Source organism: Vulpes lagopus, chromosome 5, assembly GCF_018345385.1.
Source record: "Vulpes lagopus strain Blue_001 chromosome 5, ASM1834538v1, whole genome shotgun sequence".
Taxonomy (NCBI): Eukaryota; Metazoa; Chordata; class Mammalia; order Carnivora; family Canidae; genus Vulpes; species Vulpes lagopus.
In genome coordinates, this window is record NC_054828.1 from 83,875,990 (window position 1) to 83,894,025 (window position 18,036).

Consider the following 18,036-nt stretch of genomic DNA (forward strand, 5'->3'; position numbering starts at 1 on the left):
ACAGAATTATAAGCCCAGAAGCGAATTTATTTGAAAACTTCATATTGAAGGTACATTAACCATGGAGAAATCCAATTATATTAATATTGCCCCAATTCTAGGTGGGTCTTTTTTTTTTTTAGGAAAACAGTAATTTTGCTTTCTATTCACTCAAAAATATTTAAATATTTGATATTCATACATATATGATATAATATGATACACATGTATATGTGATATAATTCATCACAGAATTATAGTCATAAAATGAAAGGACTGAATTATAACTCATTTGCAACTTTCTTTCAGAAACTTACCTGGAAAAACTCAATTTTGGATAAAGTCAACTATCCAATCACTCCATAACTGTACCCAAGAAGTTGATGTTGCTGGAGAAAACTACAGCTGTGCTGGGTTGACTCAGTTTAGCTATATAACCACAAATCTAAATTGGACACTTAATAAATATTGCTAGATAATACTACTAAAACCATACCCCCTACCACCGCCACCACAAAATTACTTTGTATTCTCCAAAATAACTATTTGTGAGAACGTTCCTTTGTCCTTTCCTCAAATATCTATCCCCTCACTCTCAGCTGCTGACCTGACTACACATTTCACAGGAAAAAGAGAAATATTTCTTCTCCCACTACAATCAACCAACTTTCTTAACTCTATAACTCCTACTCTGTCCACCCTCTTATAACAATGGAAAAAATGTCCCAAGCGCTTATATGTCAATCTCTCTTGTTGTCTCTCATGAACTTTATACTCCTTCAATTACTCCCTTTTATCCATGCCCTACAGCATACATTTCCCCACTCTGCTCAATCTTCTTATGGGCATATAAACATGACTTTAAGAAACTGTCCTCACCTACACATTTCCCTCTAGCTATCATCTTATTTCTCTGCTCCCCTCCCAGCAAAACTCCTTGTCCCTTCCCCACCTTCCAATAGTTAGCATTCATCTTGCTCCACCTAATAGCAGCATTTGCTGTAATATGATACACATTCCTTCTTGAAACAATCTTTTCTCTATAATTCAATAATACCACAATAGTGTTGTTTTTATCCTTTCATAGACAAGGATTCTCAATCTTCTTTCTTGGCTCCTCCTCCTCATCCTCCTCATATTTTCTAAATATTCCTAAAACAACTTATCTTTTCTAACTATGCTCTCTTACCAAGCAATGTCATCTAATGCCAAGGCTTTAAAATATCATGTACATAATAATGTACAAATAAATGTAAAATATCATGTACATAATAATGTACAAAAAAATGTAAAATATCATGTACATAATAATGACTTCCTAATCTACACCTGTAATTCAGAGCATTTCACTGAGCACTAGACTCAAATATCCAACTGCCATTTAACAATTAGAACTGGATTTTTTTTTTTAATTTTTATCTATTTATGATAGTCACAGAGAGAGAGAGAGAGAGAGAGAGAGGCAGAGACACAGGCAGAGGGAGAAGCAGGCTCCATGCACTGGGAGCCCGACGTGGGATTCGATCCTGGGTCTCCAGGATCGCGCCCTGGGCCAAAGGCAGGCGCCAAACCGCTGCGCCTCCCAGGGATCCCTAGAACTGGATTTTTAAAAGCCATCTCAAATTTAAAAATCATCTATCACCAAACTATCTCCACTCTCAGACATGTTCCTCCCCAAAATTTCCACACTACTCACTCACTTCATCACAACTAATGGCACTCTCCAGTTGCCCAAGTCAAAAATCCAAATGCAGGAATTACTCCTAATCCACCTTTTTCCATCCCATACCCCATCCAATTGATTAATAGATCCTGACAACTCAACCTCCAAAACATATCTTAACAGTGGACTGCATCTCACCATTTTCACTAAAACCCTCATCCAAATCTGTATCACTGGTAATGGACTCCCAAAAGTTTGCATCTCCCAATCTCTTCATCTCCATATAGACACCCTCCACACAGCAGTTAAAATGATCTTTATAAAGCAATAATTGAGATGTTATCCCTCTGCTTAAATCTTTTGTAAGCTTTTATTTATTCATAGAAACAGAGAGAGAGGGGCAGAGACACAGGCAGAGGGAGAAGCAGGCTCCATACAGGAAGCCTAACGTGGGACTCGATCCAGGGTCTCCAGGATCACACCCCAGGCTGCAGGCAGCACTAAACCACTGCGCCACCGGGGCTGCCCTGCTTAAATCTTTCTAATGGCTTCTCGTTACCAAAGGAATAAAAATCTAAAACCATTACCATGGCCTAGAAAACCCTATATAATCTAGCCTCTGATTATCTCCCCACCCTCATTTTTCTCAGCTTCCCACCCCTAGCCACCTTCTAGTCCCTATGTTCTAGCTACAATGGCTTTTTTTTTTTTCAAGCTTCTTCTTCCCTCAAGAATTGTATTTTTGTTATTCTTATGCTAGTAATGGCTCATCCTCTATATCTTCAAACAATTTTCTCATTCTTATCATCCATGGTTTGTTGTCTATCTCTCCCCCTAACACATCCCAATTAAATGATAAACTCCAGGGCAAGAATTCTGTCTGCCATATTCTCCACTGTACCTCTACAATAGTGCCAGACAGGTAGTAGGCAATGAGTAAATATTTGTTGACTAAAGGAAAGACTAATATCTCTAAAACCTCTTTGACATCTGATATTTGTTAAACAAATATACATTTGTTCATTACCAACACTTTATGGTTCTAGAATCATTAGTAGGTGCCAGATCATGACCCTGATCTTACACACTCTTCTCAGCAGATCAATTCCATTGCCCAAAACTCAGCAGTAACTTCAGACAACACATACAAAAGTTTGGCTTCCAGTAAAAATTCTAAACACTTATTTCATAAAACCCACCAGAATCTAGATTCATTCCCCTTCCTTTGAACGAATGAGATCTTCAAATAAATTATAAACAATTCTCGTTCTGACAATTAAGACACACTATAGAATAACCAATTGCCTGAAGGAGCTATTTGAAATATAGATAGAAGACAAAATCTACCATTGACATTTCAACTAACTTCAAATAAGCATAAATATCCCCTTCCAAAGAGAAGAAAAAGAAAGATTTCTCTGTGAAGATACTAATATTCCTTCCCACTAATAGAAAAGTAATAACCAATGAAAATGTATCAATCTAAATGACATGAGCAGATAGTATTCAGTATCAGACAACTCTTTGGTTCCAAATTCAGTTATATCTTGACCTAGTCATACTTCTAAGTAGCAAATCTACTTCCTTCTACTCTGTAGAACTTCTTTTCATTTCTCCCTTCCAAAGATCTATATTAATATCACAAAAGACAACTCAAAAAAAAGAAAGTCCCCAAATTAAGAAAGTCATAACATGTTAATTACGCCTCACTAGCTTCATTGTTCCCTGAACTTCCTATAAAAAAAAATATAAGTCAAAGAAAGGAAAGGTGAATTTTAGCTGCCTGACTGTATAGCCTTGGTTGTAGCAATGCAACCAACCAGCTATGAATCTTTGGCTAACTCAGTTAATCTCTCTGACCCCTAGCTTTCTCATTTAGAAAATAGGAAGCAATCAGTTACAAATTCTCCTAAGTATCAGCTTACCTCTAACTTTCTTTTTTTTTTTTTTTAATTTTTTTATTTATTTATGATAGTCACAGAGAGAGAGAGAGAGAGAGAGAGAGAGAGAGGGGCAGAGACACAGGCAGAGGGAGAAGGCAGGCTCCATGCACCGGGAGCCTGATGTGGGATTCGATCCGGGGTCTCCAGAATCGCGCCCTGGGCCAAAGGCCGGCGCCAAACCGCTGCGCCACCCAGGGATCCCTACCTCTAACTTTCTACAATTAACTTCCACTTTCAAATTAAGTCAATAAACTGTAAAGATCATACATTTTTCAGAAGAGTGTTAACAGGTATTAGTTCAAAACAACTTATAGAATTTCCTACATCTTTATCATTAGCCCCTACCTATTTCTCCTATCTTAGGGCAAACTTAGTTTTTAGTGTTATGATTGTAAAACAGCATGTTAAAACGGGCAAGAAATCCACAACTTCCAGATTTAATGTATGTATAAGGAGAAGCACATATATATAATTTTAATGGAAAATGATCCATAGTTCCCATCTGGTTATCAAAGAGGTTAAAAATCACTGATTTAAAAGTTTTTTTTTTCAATTGCCCAGTACAGAAAAAGGCAATTATAGATCACTACTTAACTGCTCAATTTCTACCAGCATTTCAAGTGTATCCCAGCCTTATTCAGTGCTAGCCAACATATCTATCAGATACAGAATCTTAAAAATAAAAATAAACAAGTCTTAAGTTCTGAAAAGGATATAGACCTACAGAAGCTAACCTAATATTCGTTGTCAACATTGCACTTGAACAAAGAATAGCTTCCTTACCAGGACCACCACCACCCCCAATCTGGAATATAAGACTTAAACTAGAGAAAGACTGCCATCTACTGATAACCCATTTCTAACATTCCTTGAAACTCCCAACTTGATATGGTCAAGAGGGACTGTTTAAAAATCTAAAAGCTATATTCTGTAATACCTCCTGGCCAAAGACTTATAACTAGTTATTAAATTATATTTTATATAAATCACTCTAATATTTAAACTTCCATTTCTAATATAAAAGCAGGATTTTTTTTTTAAGATTTTCTTTATTTGAGAGAGCGTGAGCAGTAGGGAGAAATAGAGGGAGAGGGACAAGTAGATTCTGTGCTATTCAAGGAGCCTTAGACAGGGCTGAATCCCACAACCCTGTGATCATGACCTAAGTTGAAATTGAGAGTCAGACACTTAACCAACTGTGCCACCCAGGCGCCCCTCTGATATAGAGCAGGATTTAGAGAAAAGCTATATTTTTTTAAGATTTATTTATTTATTTATTTATTTATTATAGACACAGAGAGAGAGAGAGAGAGAGGCAGAGACACAGGCAGACGGAGAAGCAGGCTCCATGCCGGGAGCCCGATGCGGGACTCGATCCCGGGACTCCAGGATCGTGCCCTGGGCCAAAGGCAGGTGCCAAACCGCTGAGCCACCCAGGAATCCCCAAGCTATATGTTTTTAATGTACCTGTGCCACAGTTAAATAAGACTTTCTATGAAATAAACTGTACCACTGGTTTCATTATTTGTCATAATCTGAAGAATATTCTAGTACCAATAAAAGGTAAACAGGAAGAAATGCTTGGGAATTAACAAGTTTTTACAACCTAAATTTTGAGTCAATCACATAAATGCTGCCTTGTAGAGCCTAATTGCACATATACACACACACACAAAAAAAGAAAACCACGCACGCACACGTGCACACACACATACACATAAGTTTTTATAAAAAGTAACATGTTTTATACTAGTGGCTATATCTGATGCATACTGTCAAACATCCCACATAGATTTCGTAGGCATTTTAAGAGAGAGATTTTAACTTCTAAAATGGCCCTTCAGGAATTCTATTCAACAAATATTTATTATTCCTCTATAATTAACCATTACAGGATTATATCATTTGCTACAGCCTATATCAGCTAAATCTGTTAGTCCAAAGAGAAATATAAATAAATAATGTTATGAGCACAAGTTATCTCACTTAAATCCTATGAAACTTGTTAATTAGACATTATTCCCATTTTATAATGAGGAATTGAAACCCAAGAAAATGAAGCAACTTGCCAAATTCACGCAGCTAGAAAGTATCCTCCATAGTATACTAATCTGTCTCCTTTTCAAGCAAAGAAAGCAAAAAAGTTCCATGAACCCCTAAAATGTTACAGCTGAAAGAGGTCTTCGAGGCTCTTATTGTAAAATAAAGGAAACTGAGGTCAAGGAAAGTTAAAATGCCATAGTCAAAATTACATCACTTGTTTCTGATACATCTGGACCTGACTCCCAAAGAAAACACAATTAGGAAAAGCTAATGCTGGACACAAAGCTTAAGTGGTTAAAAAAAAAAAAAAAGACACATACACACATACATACACGCTTATACTACTTCAGGATGAGTCAGCTGCCTCTTAGTTGTGCCTGTGCAAAAGCTATTCCGTTCTTCTTCCTGTTGGAAGAGTCTCAATTTACTCCCGTATTCTACCTTCCTATCCTACCTTCAAGTGGTAAATACTAACTAATCTATAAACCAAACATGGTTATTCCATTTCCCATGTCCATGACCAGTTAATAGGTGACACAACTTTCCCCCATGTGAAGTAAAGAGAAGTCTCAAAGTGAAGATCAAAGAAAAGGTTTTCTTTCCTGAAGGATGCAGGAAAAGTAACTGCACTTCCAACTTCTGACACTTGTTTTAATATTTTATTATTTATTCATGAGAAACACAAAGAGGCAGAGACATAGGCAGAGGGAGAAGTCTCCCTGCAAGGAGCCTGATGAGGGACTCCATCCCAGAACCCCAGGATCACGACCCAAGCCAAAGAAAGACGCTCAATCACTGAGCGACCCAGGCATCCCTACTTCAGACATTTTCCTATACATGTTTTGGGACGCAACAACCATTCTGAGGTGAGAGGAGACATTGCCAATAATCTGAGGATGGCAGAGGCAAAGATGGAAAATACCTGGGTCTTTGATGATGAACAGTTCTATCTCCCAATTTCATGGTATGTTAATAAATTTCCTATTTTAAGGGAAATTTCCAATTTTGAGAAGTTTCCTATTTCTACTTACCCTCAATATTCTACTACTTGGAAAGAAAAGAATCCTAAAAGTACAATATCGTTTCAGTCCTCAAAGGTAGCAGGCAAATCAAGAAAAAGCCAACAGTAAATCAAAGTCTACACAATGCTAAGGAATCCTGTTCCCAGGACTGCTAGACTGCTCTTCCCCCTTTTTTCTTCCAAGAGTTAACTCCCATTCACTCTTCAAATCTCAGTATGCACCTAACTTTATCTATGAAACCTTCTCTAGCTACATAGACTCTGTTATGTGTTCCTCCTTTGTTTTTAACACCATCACATAATTTATGAAACAATATTCTGATTGCTCATTCACTTGTCAATTTGTCTTTACTAGAACATTTAATCTCCTTGTGGCAGAGCCTATATCTTGCCTATTTTATCTCCAGCTCCTAAAATAGAGCTGGGCACAGAGGAGATCCTTCATGTATGCTAAAGATGGAGAAAGAGAAAGAAAGGTAGGAGAATAAAATGTGGGAGTCTGATTGTCTCAAAGGCAGTTGCAAGAAGTATCACATCAAACAAAGTTTAGCTGTTGAGATGTTTTTAGAACCAAGGAGAACTTCAAAACACAAAGACTGAATTTTTTGATTAATCCAAGAAAACAATTCCAGAGTTTATCCTGGTCTTTTCTTTTTCATATATATATTTTTTTAACTTCTGTCATGGTTTTAGTCCTGAAACATTTTCTTCTCATTAAGCTTCATAAAAGCATCATTAGTAATTTTGTTTATCCCAAAGGTTAAAAATAAAGTGGAAAAACAGATTTGAGCATGATGTTGAAAGAGAAACTGCAGAAGGTCAAGTGGAGTTTAAAGTTCCTTCTTCTTCTTACTTATAGCTTATCTATCAATTTAACTCAGACCTTACTATGGTAATTTGGATGTGCAGAGTACATAAAGGTGAAAGTAGATCACTGTATATCATCATCAAGGACATGGGAAGCATATGCTAGTTAAGGAAGTCTGAGCTGAAGACTATACCCAAATGTTCTTGTACTGTCACATTCAAATCCTTCTTCCATCCTGCAGACACCAAGGTATACAACTGGCTTCACCAAAATAGCCCATGCAAACAAGGAAGATTGTGATGGAGATCTCCCTCAAGGCAGAAAGGGAATTCCACACTTCTATGATAGCTATTTTCAGAGAGATAAAAACAGGGTGAAGTTCCAACTGGTACCTAGTCAAAGGGCATTTTCTGAAAACCTGGCAATGTTTAAACAGCACAGAAAAGTAGAGAAGGGGAACTTGTCACAAAACATCAGTCAAGTCAACAACAGTCTATTAGAAAATAAATTAAGGAAAGCAAGGAAATTCCAAATTAAAGATATAGAGATCACCATAACTCCTATCTTGATAATACAGAAAAGCAAACAAATGGAGACAGGATATTGGAAACGTTTAAATCAATAGTTCCAGAAAGGGAGGTTCGGAGGGGGGGATGGGGCAACTGGGTGACAGGCACTAAGGAGGGCACTTGATGGGATGAGTACTGGGTGTTACACTATATGTTGGCAAGTTGAATTTAAATTTAAAAATAATTTAAAAAATAATAACAAATAAAATAAAAAATAAAAATAAATGAATAGTCTCAGTCTCTTTAGGCTTACAGATTTAAAGTAGGCCTAACAAAATTAGACCAATCAAATTTCCCAAAATCACTAAATCAAACTATAAAAAATGTTCCAGATATCATTTGTAGATGTGTATGTTATGTATAAAATATATGTACATGTGTATCTGCATTATATAGTGTGTATGCAATAAATGTATATCTATGTGATTTGCACATATATATACAAAACATAAACATACATACACACACATTTTTCTGACTTTCTGAGAAAGAATCAGACTTTCCAAAATCACATTCAATTCCTGGTCCAATTTCATTTGCTAGGGGTTGCTTATTGACACCCCATGGCCAAAGTGACCACAATTTAAAACTCTGTAGTCTATAAGCAATTTAAGACCCTGAAGAAGGGTGAATAAATGGTATCAGAATAGTTCCCATCCTAAAAAGTAATGGAGAACAAAATAGGCAAAATAAGACTAAATTCCATGAACACTATGGAAGATGGGATATACCATGAAAAAACTTTCTACTACTAAACTCCCAAAACTGCTAGGATTAAGTTTCTAAATCTTTTTTAGTGCATGGCTAAGGAAAAAACAAAATAAGGAAAATTTCCAGAAGCTAAAATAAAACTAGAATAGGAATCCAGATTGTACCAATCCTCTATAACCTAAGGCTTCTATTTGAGAGCCATATACAGTAAAAGAAACCCATAATATGTAGACAGTCCAATCAGAGGCCTCCAAATGAAAAAAGCCAAGATACCCAAGGGCTACACCCTTAGTGAAAAAAAAGTAAAAAAAAAAAAAAAAAAAAACTTTCCCCATAAGAATTAAAGGAATCAGTAGTTTCATAAAGGTAGGCTGCAAGGACACTTACCTGCCTGAGACTTGACCTTGGGTAGAGCAGAGGGAAATCTCCCATGAGAACTTGAAGCCAAAAGATGGCCTTTTCAAAGAAGGGAAACCTATATTCATACTATTAATACTATCTTTGCAGTCTGAGATATCTCAAATTAAGAATTTATTTTAGGGGTGCCTGGGTGGCACACTCCATTGAGCACCCACTCTTGGTTTCAGCTCAGGTTTGATCTCAGAGCCAGCCCTAAGACTGGCTCCATGCTCAGCAAGCAGTCTGCTTGAGTTTCTCTCTCTCCCTCTGCTCCTCCCCCTGCTTGCACACATGCTCACCCTCTCTTGCTCTCTCTTGCTTTCTCAAATAAATAAATAAATACTGTTCAATTAAAATCACTGTTCTGATAAATTTCCTTCTGACATCCTTTCTCTCTCTTTCTCTTTCCACAGCTAAGATTCTTAAAAGAGCCATCAACACCCACTGCTTTTATTTCCTCAAATTGGACTTGCTCTTCAACCCAATGTAACCTGTTTCTTATCCATATCACCCCAAAGGACCTATTCTTGCTAAGATCAATAAGAGCCTAGGGATGCCTGGGTGGCTCAGTCAGTTAAGCATCTGTCTTTGCCTCAGGTCATAATCTCAGAGCCCTTGGATTGAGCCCTGCACTAGGCTCCCTGCTCAGCAGTACTCCTTAACAGCCACAGCATCCTCATTTACCACCTCACCCTCATTTTGACACTGTATAAACTTAACCTGGCCTTGAACCTATGAAATCTTGTGTGGTTTGAGGTAAATTTCACCAGAAGTACTACCATCCTGCTTTGCCTAAAGTTCTTCCACAAACGCCTAGTATTATTCTAGAAATGAATGGGCACCACTACTAATGACATTTACCAATGGAAAGCAGAGTCAATACTCTTCTGTTTTGAAATGTTTATTTGTTCATATTTTTGAGCACTCTATATCATAATGATTTATTTACATGTTGATCTTCCCTACAGGACCTTGCGTTCCTTGAGGGTTTATTTCTGGAACAACACTTGTCCAAAGAGAATGCATTATAAAGTAACAAAGGGTCTAAAGTGATGCCTGAAAAATGTTTCAACATTTTTTTTAAGGATTTCGTTTATTTACTCATGAGAGACACAGAGAGAGAGGCAGAGACATAGGCAGAGGGAGAAGCAAGTTCCCTGCAAGGTGTCCGATGCGGGACTCGATTCCCGGACCCAGGATCATGACCTGAGTCAAAGGCAGATGCTCAACCGCTGAGCTACCCAGGCATCCCAAATGTTTCACATTTAAACTTTCTCCAAAGATAAGCACTAGAGTTAACAATAAACATTCTTACTTAAAAAGGTAAATTCAAGTTCTAGCAGTGCGAATAATCTGTACCTTCAACTAAAATGCAAAATAGGAAAAGAAGGAATCAGGAAGAAAGGAAGGAACATAGAGTTCAAGGAAACCTACTGTAGGAGAAGAGATGTGTCTGGGAATAATTTGTTATTTCCCCAGCTCTCCTCTAACCTTCTCTGGAAACTAGAAGAAAGATGATTAAACAGCAACAAGACCTGGCTCTGAAGGGAACTGGTGTTTCTGGCCCTTGTTGCCAGCAAAAGGGGGTGGGTGACAGCAGTCCCTCAGGGCTTTTAGAAAAAATTGCTTCCAGGTGGAAATATTTTATGGTACTGTGCAGCCTGGAACCATTTTTTGCTTTCTTTTTTAACTACTGATGATTAAACCATGGACAATCAGGCTACAACAATGGAAACAGATAACTCCCAAACATCATGGTTATATGCTCCAAATTACCAAGCTAAATCTCAAAGGAGAGAAAAAATTTGTTGGCAAAGTCTTTTTTTATAAGGGGGAGAGTGGGGTACAGTCTGTTAAAGATTTGTATTTGGTATAACATAAAAGTAGTCAAGAACTCTGTTATCATAATGATAACCATCAGTCTCATACCAAAACTAGACACTGTAATGTACAGTCATGGAGAGCTGAACAAAGGACAATGCTAAATGCCCTGTTACTTAGCAATTTTTCATCATTTCAACCTGGATTAAGTATTCTATTAAATGATTATCATAGGGGTATGCAGAGAAGTCCTACCACACATGATGTGGGACAACTAAGTCAATTTATAACTGATGGTTCTGAAAAATGTCTGAGGTGTATGTCTGAGTTTGTAATGACAGCTCAGGAACATCAGGGGAAAGTTACTTATAGTACCAACTCATAAGAAAAGCACTGAAAATTAGAGGCCATTCAACCACCCAGCTATTGAATCTAGAAAATCTTACTATAACAGAATCACTGACATTAAAGGATAAATCCAGCTCAAATTTATAATAGTAAAAGTATTTACAAATATATACCAAGCTCTCTGTTGAACATTTTACATACACTAATTCATTTATTGTTCAAAGACAATCCTACTGGAGTAATTACTACCATCATTTCACACATGAAGCAACCTTTTTGACACCACCCATACACAAAAACACTTATCTTCCCCAGGTGGCCACAATTACATCAAGGATAAGATGAAAGGAAAAGGAAGAGAAGGAAAAACAGGAAGATGAGACAGAGGATGAAGTCAAGGGGGAGCTAGCTGAAGGATAAAGACACCAAAATAATACAAATGGCAATGTTTGGATAATGCAATTGTGACGTTTTTTTCTTTCTACTTTTCTGTAACTTTAGACTTTCTTTAAATAAACATGTATTGCTTTTAGCATTGAAAAAAGGAAATGCATTTTTAAAGTCTAAAATAGCACCTAGGTCATAATAGGTAGATGTTCAATAAAACATTAATTGAGATAAAAACCAAACAAAAGTAACCACTTCAGGGTAATTTGGGGTCTAATGTTTAATATTTGTCCAAAAATCAAATAAATGTAAAAAAAAAAAAAAGAATGAGAATTTCTTCTCACAATCTATCCCCTACATACCTAAGAAGCAATCACCATTGGTCAGAATTTTTTAAATTCAGTATCTTTTTTTAAAAAAGATTTTATTGATTGATTGATTGATTGATTGATTGATTGATTGATTTGAGAGAGAGTAAGTGAACAAGAGGGATAAAGAATCTGAAGCAGGGGCAGCCCGGGTGGCTCAGTGGTTTAGCGCTGCCTTCAGCTCAGGGTGTGATCTTGGAGACCGGGGATCGAGTCCCACGTCGGGCTCCCTGCATGGAGCCCGCTTCTCCCTTTGCCTGTGTCTCTGCCTCTCTCTCTCTCTCTCTCTCTCTCTCATGAATAAATAAATAAAATCTTTAAAAAAAAAAAAAAAAAAGAATCTGAAGCAGACTCCACACTGAGTGCAGATCCTGATGCAGGGCTCAATCCCATGACCACAAGATCATGACCCAAGCTGAAACCAAGAGTTGGACGCTTAACCAACTGAGCCACGCAGGCATCCCCTTCCATATCTTTTCTATATTCTAATCTTCTCCTCTTATCGATCACAATCTCAAAATGTATTTAAAACATAAATATATTATTCCCCTGAAATTCTCAATTGAAAACTTGATGTAGCAGTTTCCTAGGGCCCCTTTATTGCAACTATGAGGCCAAACAATTAATATTCTTTCATGAGCCTTCAAATAGGAGGGGAATAGGGGAGCCTCAATGGTTATCATGGAACCTCTGATATATTACTAAGTAATCTGATTTGTGAATGGGAAAAGTAGGCCATTTTCTATCATTTCCTATTCCACTAACCTGACATACAAAGAATTCCCTACTGGAATCACAAGGCTATTTACAAAATAACTTTTAATGTTTTAAACAAAAATACATTAGATCACACCCTTCCTCTCACACCATGAGCACCGTGTTTCCATTAGGAATCAATGCTGTGTGTTTTTTTCATAGAAGCATTTGTTTAAGAATATTATGCGCTAGCCCATTTTAAAGATTTCTCTTTAAAATAAGAATGTACAGAAAAAGGAAATTTCAGAGATGATCACTCTATCAAACACTTGTCCAGCTTTTTTCAAACATCTGTAGTAAAAGAAAGTTCATTATGAGGCAACTGATCCCATTTCAATGTCTCTTGAAAAGTTCTTATACAAAAATAAAATCTGCCTTCCTATAATTTTCATCATCTATCTTATCTTTGCCCTTAAAGGGCCATTGAGAACAAGTCCTTGATCCCTTCGTTCCCTTGTCCAGACTAAACAATCTCAAATTATTCAACTATTCCACTTATAAACAGCCTTTCAGTTCAGGTTTTCACCCCTCTGGACACATTCCAGTAGTCAACATTCTTCTTAAAATGTAATAAAACAGGCAGTATGGGACAATGGTCAAGAGCACAGGCTTCAAAGCCAGACTTCCTGGATTCAAGTTTGGTTCTGCTACTTATTAATTGTGTGATCTTGGGCAAGTTATTAAACTTCTCTATATTTAAGTTTCCACATCTGTAAAATGAAGATAATAAAAGCAACCACTTCATACAGTTGTTGTGTGAAAATTAAATGGCATAATAGAAATAAAGCATTCAAAACAATGACTGGCACACAGAAAGCATGCTATAAATATTAGCAATTTTAAAATCAAGCATGGTCAAGCTAGAAAAAAAGACACATCTTTAACTTTTTTACACACCTTCTATTAAAATAGTCTAACAATAATGCTTTACCAGTTTTGGCAGTCATATCATACAGCATATTGAGCTTAAAGTCACATAAAATCTTTTAATTTGCTTTTATATATTGCTATACTCACTCATTTGGTATCTTAAATCTACAACTTACTACCTATTACAATTATAGTCTACTTTTCCAGTCTTCTGAGACCTCTTGAGACCATGATTTTGTCATTCAACCTTCCATTTCCATGTTTCCCTTTGTTATTTGGTACATGAATATTTTCACAAAAGAAAACTCTACTATGGAGAAGGGCAGAAACCTAAGCAACTCTAAGATCTAAGACAGGAGAGCCCTGGAAAACACCAACATACAGAACTGTGGGATTTTCTGGTTCCATTTTAAGGGGGAAGGAGAGACCATTAATCACATAAAATCAAGAGTAGAAAGCTTGAAAAGTTAATGTTCAGTCTTTAAAAAAAAAAAAAAACAACTCCAGGTTATAGAAGAAGTCCCCAATACCACTTCTTCTAGCCAACATTCATTCAGCCCCCCAACTGCGTCCAACTTGGAGAGAACTTGTCATGAGCCAAAGCTTTTAATGTTCCTCCCTTTTGAAGGCAGAGTGGAAACAATTCCCCAGAACAAAGGAGTTGCGTCAGAGAGCTCTCCGCTCTTTCAAGTTGGAAGGACAGTTGATTCACACCATGTGTCAGAGAGAAACACCAATTAGAACACCAAGTGAGACAAATTTTAGGCCTTCTGAGCTGTTTAATATTAAACTGTAATAAATCATCCTTACAGCAAATTATAAACAAAATATTTTGTTTACCCTCCCTCTTATATGCATCTTCCCTTGAAAAGAAATTCTAAGAGAAATCATAATTCCAAGGTCACATTCTCCACCAAGAAATCATTTTCAAATGTTAGCATCCAGAATCAATGATCTGGTTCATACTCCCAAAACTGTCCTGGCATATCACAATTAGCCTTCCCATAATGGCTTTTTGTGTTCCAAAACAGGGTTAGTTTAGTGATGGTCATGGTCTTTGATTAAGAACTCACTTGTCATTAACTGTCTCTACATTAAGTCATCTTAGTGTCCACTCTAGTCAATATTTTTACTTTATACCTAGACCATGAAATCAAATATACATTCAACTGCATAAATTATATTAAAATGATTTTTAATACCCTGAAAGAGAAAAATAAAATCTGAAACAACCTTGTTCTATACAAAATAAAATTTAACAAAATGAGGGGTGCCTGGGGGCTCAGTTGGTTAAGCATCTGCCTTCAGCTCAGGTCATGATCCCAGGGTCCTGGGATCAAACCCCACATTGGGCTCCCTGTTCACCAGGGAGCCTACTTCTCCTTCTCCTCCCCGCTCCTGCTGTCTCTCGCTATCTCTTTCTCTCATATAAATAAATAAAATCTTTTTTAAAATTAAAAAATTAAAAATATTCAATAAAATGAGTGATACCAAAACTCAAAGCATAAAATAAAGGTTGGGGAAAAACTAGCTTAACATATTAAGAGACATGCCTCTGAAAAGAGAGGTTGTAAAAACTACATGATTGGTTCAATAAAAGAAATTAAGGAATTATAATGAGTAACTGTAGGGAAAGTAAATTGCTTTCCTTTCAGGATTGCTCCTAAGATTAACATTTATTAGCCATTCAACTGAGATCTAGTGCATATTTTCACCATTCATCTATTATCAATTATCTATTATCAATCAATCTGGTCTGGATCGTATAATTTCTTAAAGAATCTGCTACCGTGGGATCCCTGGGTGGCACAGCGTTTTAGCGCCTGCCTTTGGCCCAGGGCACGATCCTGGAGACCCAGGATCGAATCCCACGTCGGGCTTCCGGTGCATGGAGCCTGCTTCTCCCTCTGCCTGTGTCTCTGCCTCTCTCTCTCTCTCTGTGACTATCTTAAATAAATTTTAAAAAAAAATTAAAAAAAAAAAAAGAAAATATCTAGATTGAAACAAGAAAAGGGGAAAAAAGGGCATAAAATATGGAAGACTGTAGGAAATACAAAGCATACGGTACACAGTCAAAAGGCCCAACCAGGAAGTTCTCAAACTTTTTCACCTAAGGATATTATCATACTTTAAAAAATACTGAGGGCCCCAAGAACTTTTGTGTATATGGTTATATTTATCGACATTTGTCACACTAAAAATTAAAACTAAAAAAGAAATTTTTTTTACAGATTTGATTTATCTGAGAGAGAGACAGAGACAGCACAAGCAGGGGAAGGGAGAGAGGGACAAGAGGTCTCCCACTGAGTTTGGAATCAATCCCAAGACCCTAAGATCATGACCTAAACCAAAGTCATATGCTTAACTGACTGAGCCATCCAGGCACCCCAAAACAAAAAAAGGATTTAAAAATAAGAATACAGGGCAGCCCCGGTGGCGCAGCAGTTTATCGCTGCCTGTAGCCCAGGGCGTGATCCTGGAGACCCAGGATCAAGTGCCATGTCAGGCTCTCTGCATGGAGCCTGCTTCTCCCTCTGCCTGTGTCTCTGCCTCTTTCTCTCTCTCTGTGTCTCTATGAATAAATAAAAAAATCTTAAAAAAAAAAATAAGAATACATAAGTAGCATCACATTAGCCATTATATCAATGTTGTCTTCATATATCATGTAGCCTCTGGCTATATTATACTATAGTCTCCTGCAGAAATGTGAGTAAAAGAAGTAAATAATATCTTAGCGACATTACGAAAAGTTTTGAAAAGCAAAAATAGTTTTGAACTTGTGACTCCCATGAAAGGAGTTTAGCCTTTCTGTAACAGGGCAGAAACAGTAGTCAACTATTTCCCAAAACTAATGAAAGACATCACTCCATAGTTTCAAGCCCTACAAACCAATGAATACAATTAATACAAAGAAAACTGTATCTCAGCACATCATAGTAAAACTGCAGAAAATCAAAAACAAAGGAGAAAATATTAAAGGAACAAGAATAATATTAAGAGCTGACTTTTAAACAGAAAAAATAGTCAAATAACAACTGAATGATACCTTGGCAGTTCCTCAAAAAAATTAAAAATGAAATTACCATGTGTTTCAGCAATTCCACTTAAAGGTATACAACTGAAGGCAGGGACTTGAAGAAATATTTCTACAGCTATGTTCATAGTAGCATTATTCAAAAGAGCCAAAAGGAAAAAGCAACCCAAGTCTTCACTGACAGATGAATGGATACACAAAGTGAGGTACACATATGATAAAATATTACTCAGCCTTAAAAGGAAAGAAAATCCTGACACATGTTACAATATGAGGATGAACCCTAAAGACAATTATGCTAAGTGAAATAAAACAGTCACAAAAGAACAAATAGTATATGATTCCACTTGTATGAAGTACTCAGAAGAGTCAGATTCATAGAGACAGAAAACAGAATGGTGGCTGCCAGGGGCAGTGGGGAAGGAGGAATGAGGGGTCATTGTTTAATGGTACAGTCTGAGAACATCAGGACAGTTCTGAAATGGATGATGGTGATGGCCATACAACAATGTAAATATACGTAATGCCACTAAACTGTACACTTGAAAATGGTTAAAATGGTAAACTTTATGTTACATGTTTTATCGCAATTTCAAAAGAACTAAGGTTTAAAAAAAGGACATTTTTCATGCAAACAAGCAAAAATACGAGAGAATGTGCTGGCGCTAAAAGAATTGTTAAAGAGAGTTCTTCATGCAAAAACAAAGTAACCTCAGAATGAAGTTCAAAATGCTGGAAGAAATGAAAATCAACCAAAATGGGCAAACATTAATGAATGCTGACTCAACTAAATTATAAGGATAATGTCTTATGGGCACTAAATGACATATAAAATTAAAATCCATGGCAGCAATAGCTTAACAGGTAGGAGAAAATAAATGAAAGCAAAGTGTTCTATGGTCCTAACAGTGTCAAGAATGTAATCAGAGTAATAATTTATGTTACACTCTATGAGTCAAAGATACACAATGTAATCCTTAGAGTAATTCCTAAAGATTAAAAAAGAAGAACCAATGAACAGAGCGGGGAGAAACTATTATCAAGAAAAGAAAATCCAAGATTTTTCTGCTCAACCCAGCTCCCTTTTTGAGTATAAAGTCTATAGAGTAGCCACTCTGAATATACAATTAACTGAAAACGTGGTTCACACAAGTCCTTCTTAAGGCTACTACTAGAGAAGGAGCTTCAACCAAACTAAATGACAGGAGAAACTATAACCCCAAAGGCTGGGTGAACATATTTAACTGCAACTCTAAGACAAAAACAAGATCAGATTAAAAGCGACAAAACACAGTATATAAAAATTAGTATGTAAA

General features: G+C 36.7%; 1 protein-coding gene across 3 annotated transcripts in view; it reads right to left on the minus strand.

Moving 5' to 3' along the window:
* The window catches only part of EXOC6B (exocyst complex component 6B), a 620,952-nt gene that overhangs the window by 536,904 nt on the left and 66,012 nt on the right, over nt 1-18,036 (minus strand). The window lies entirely within an intron of this gene.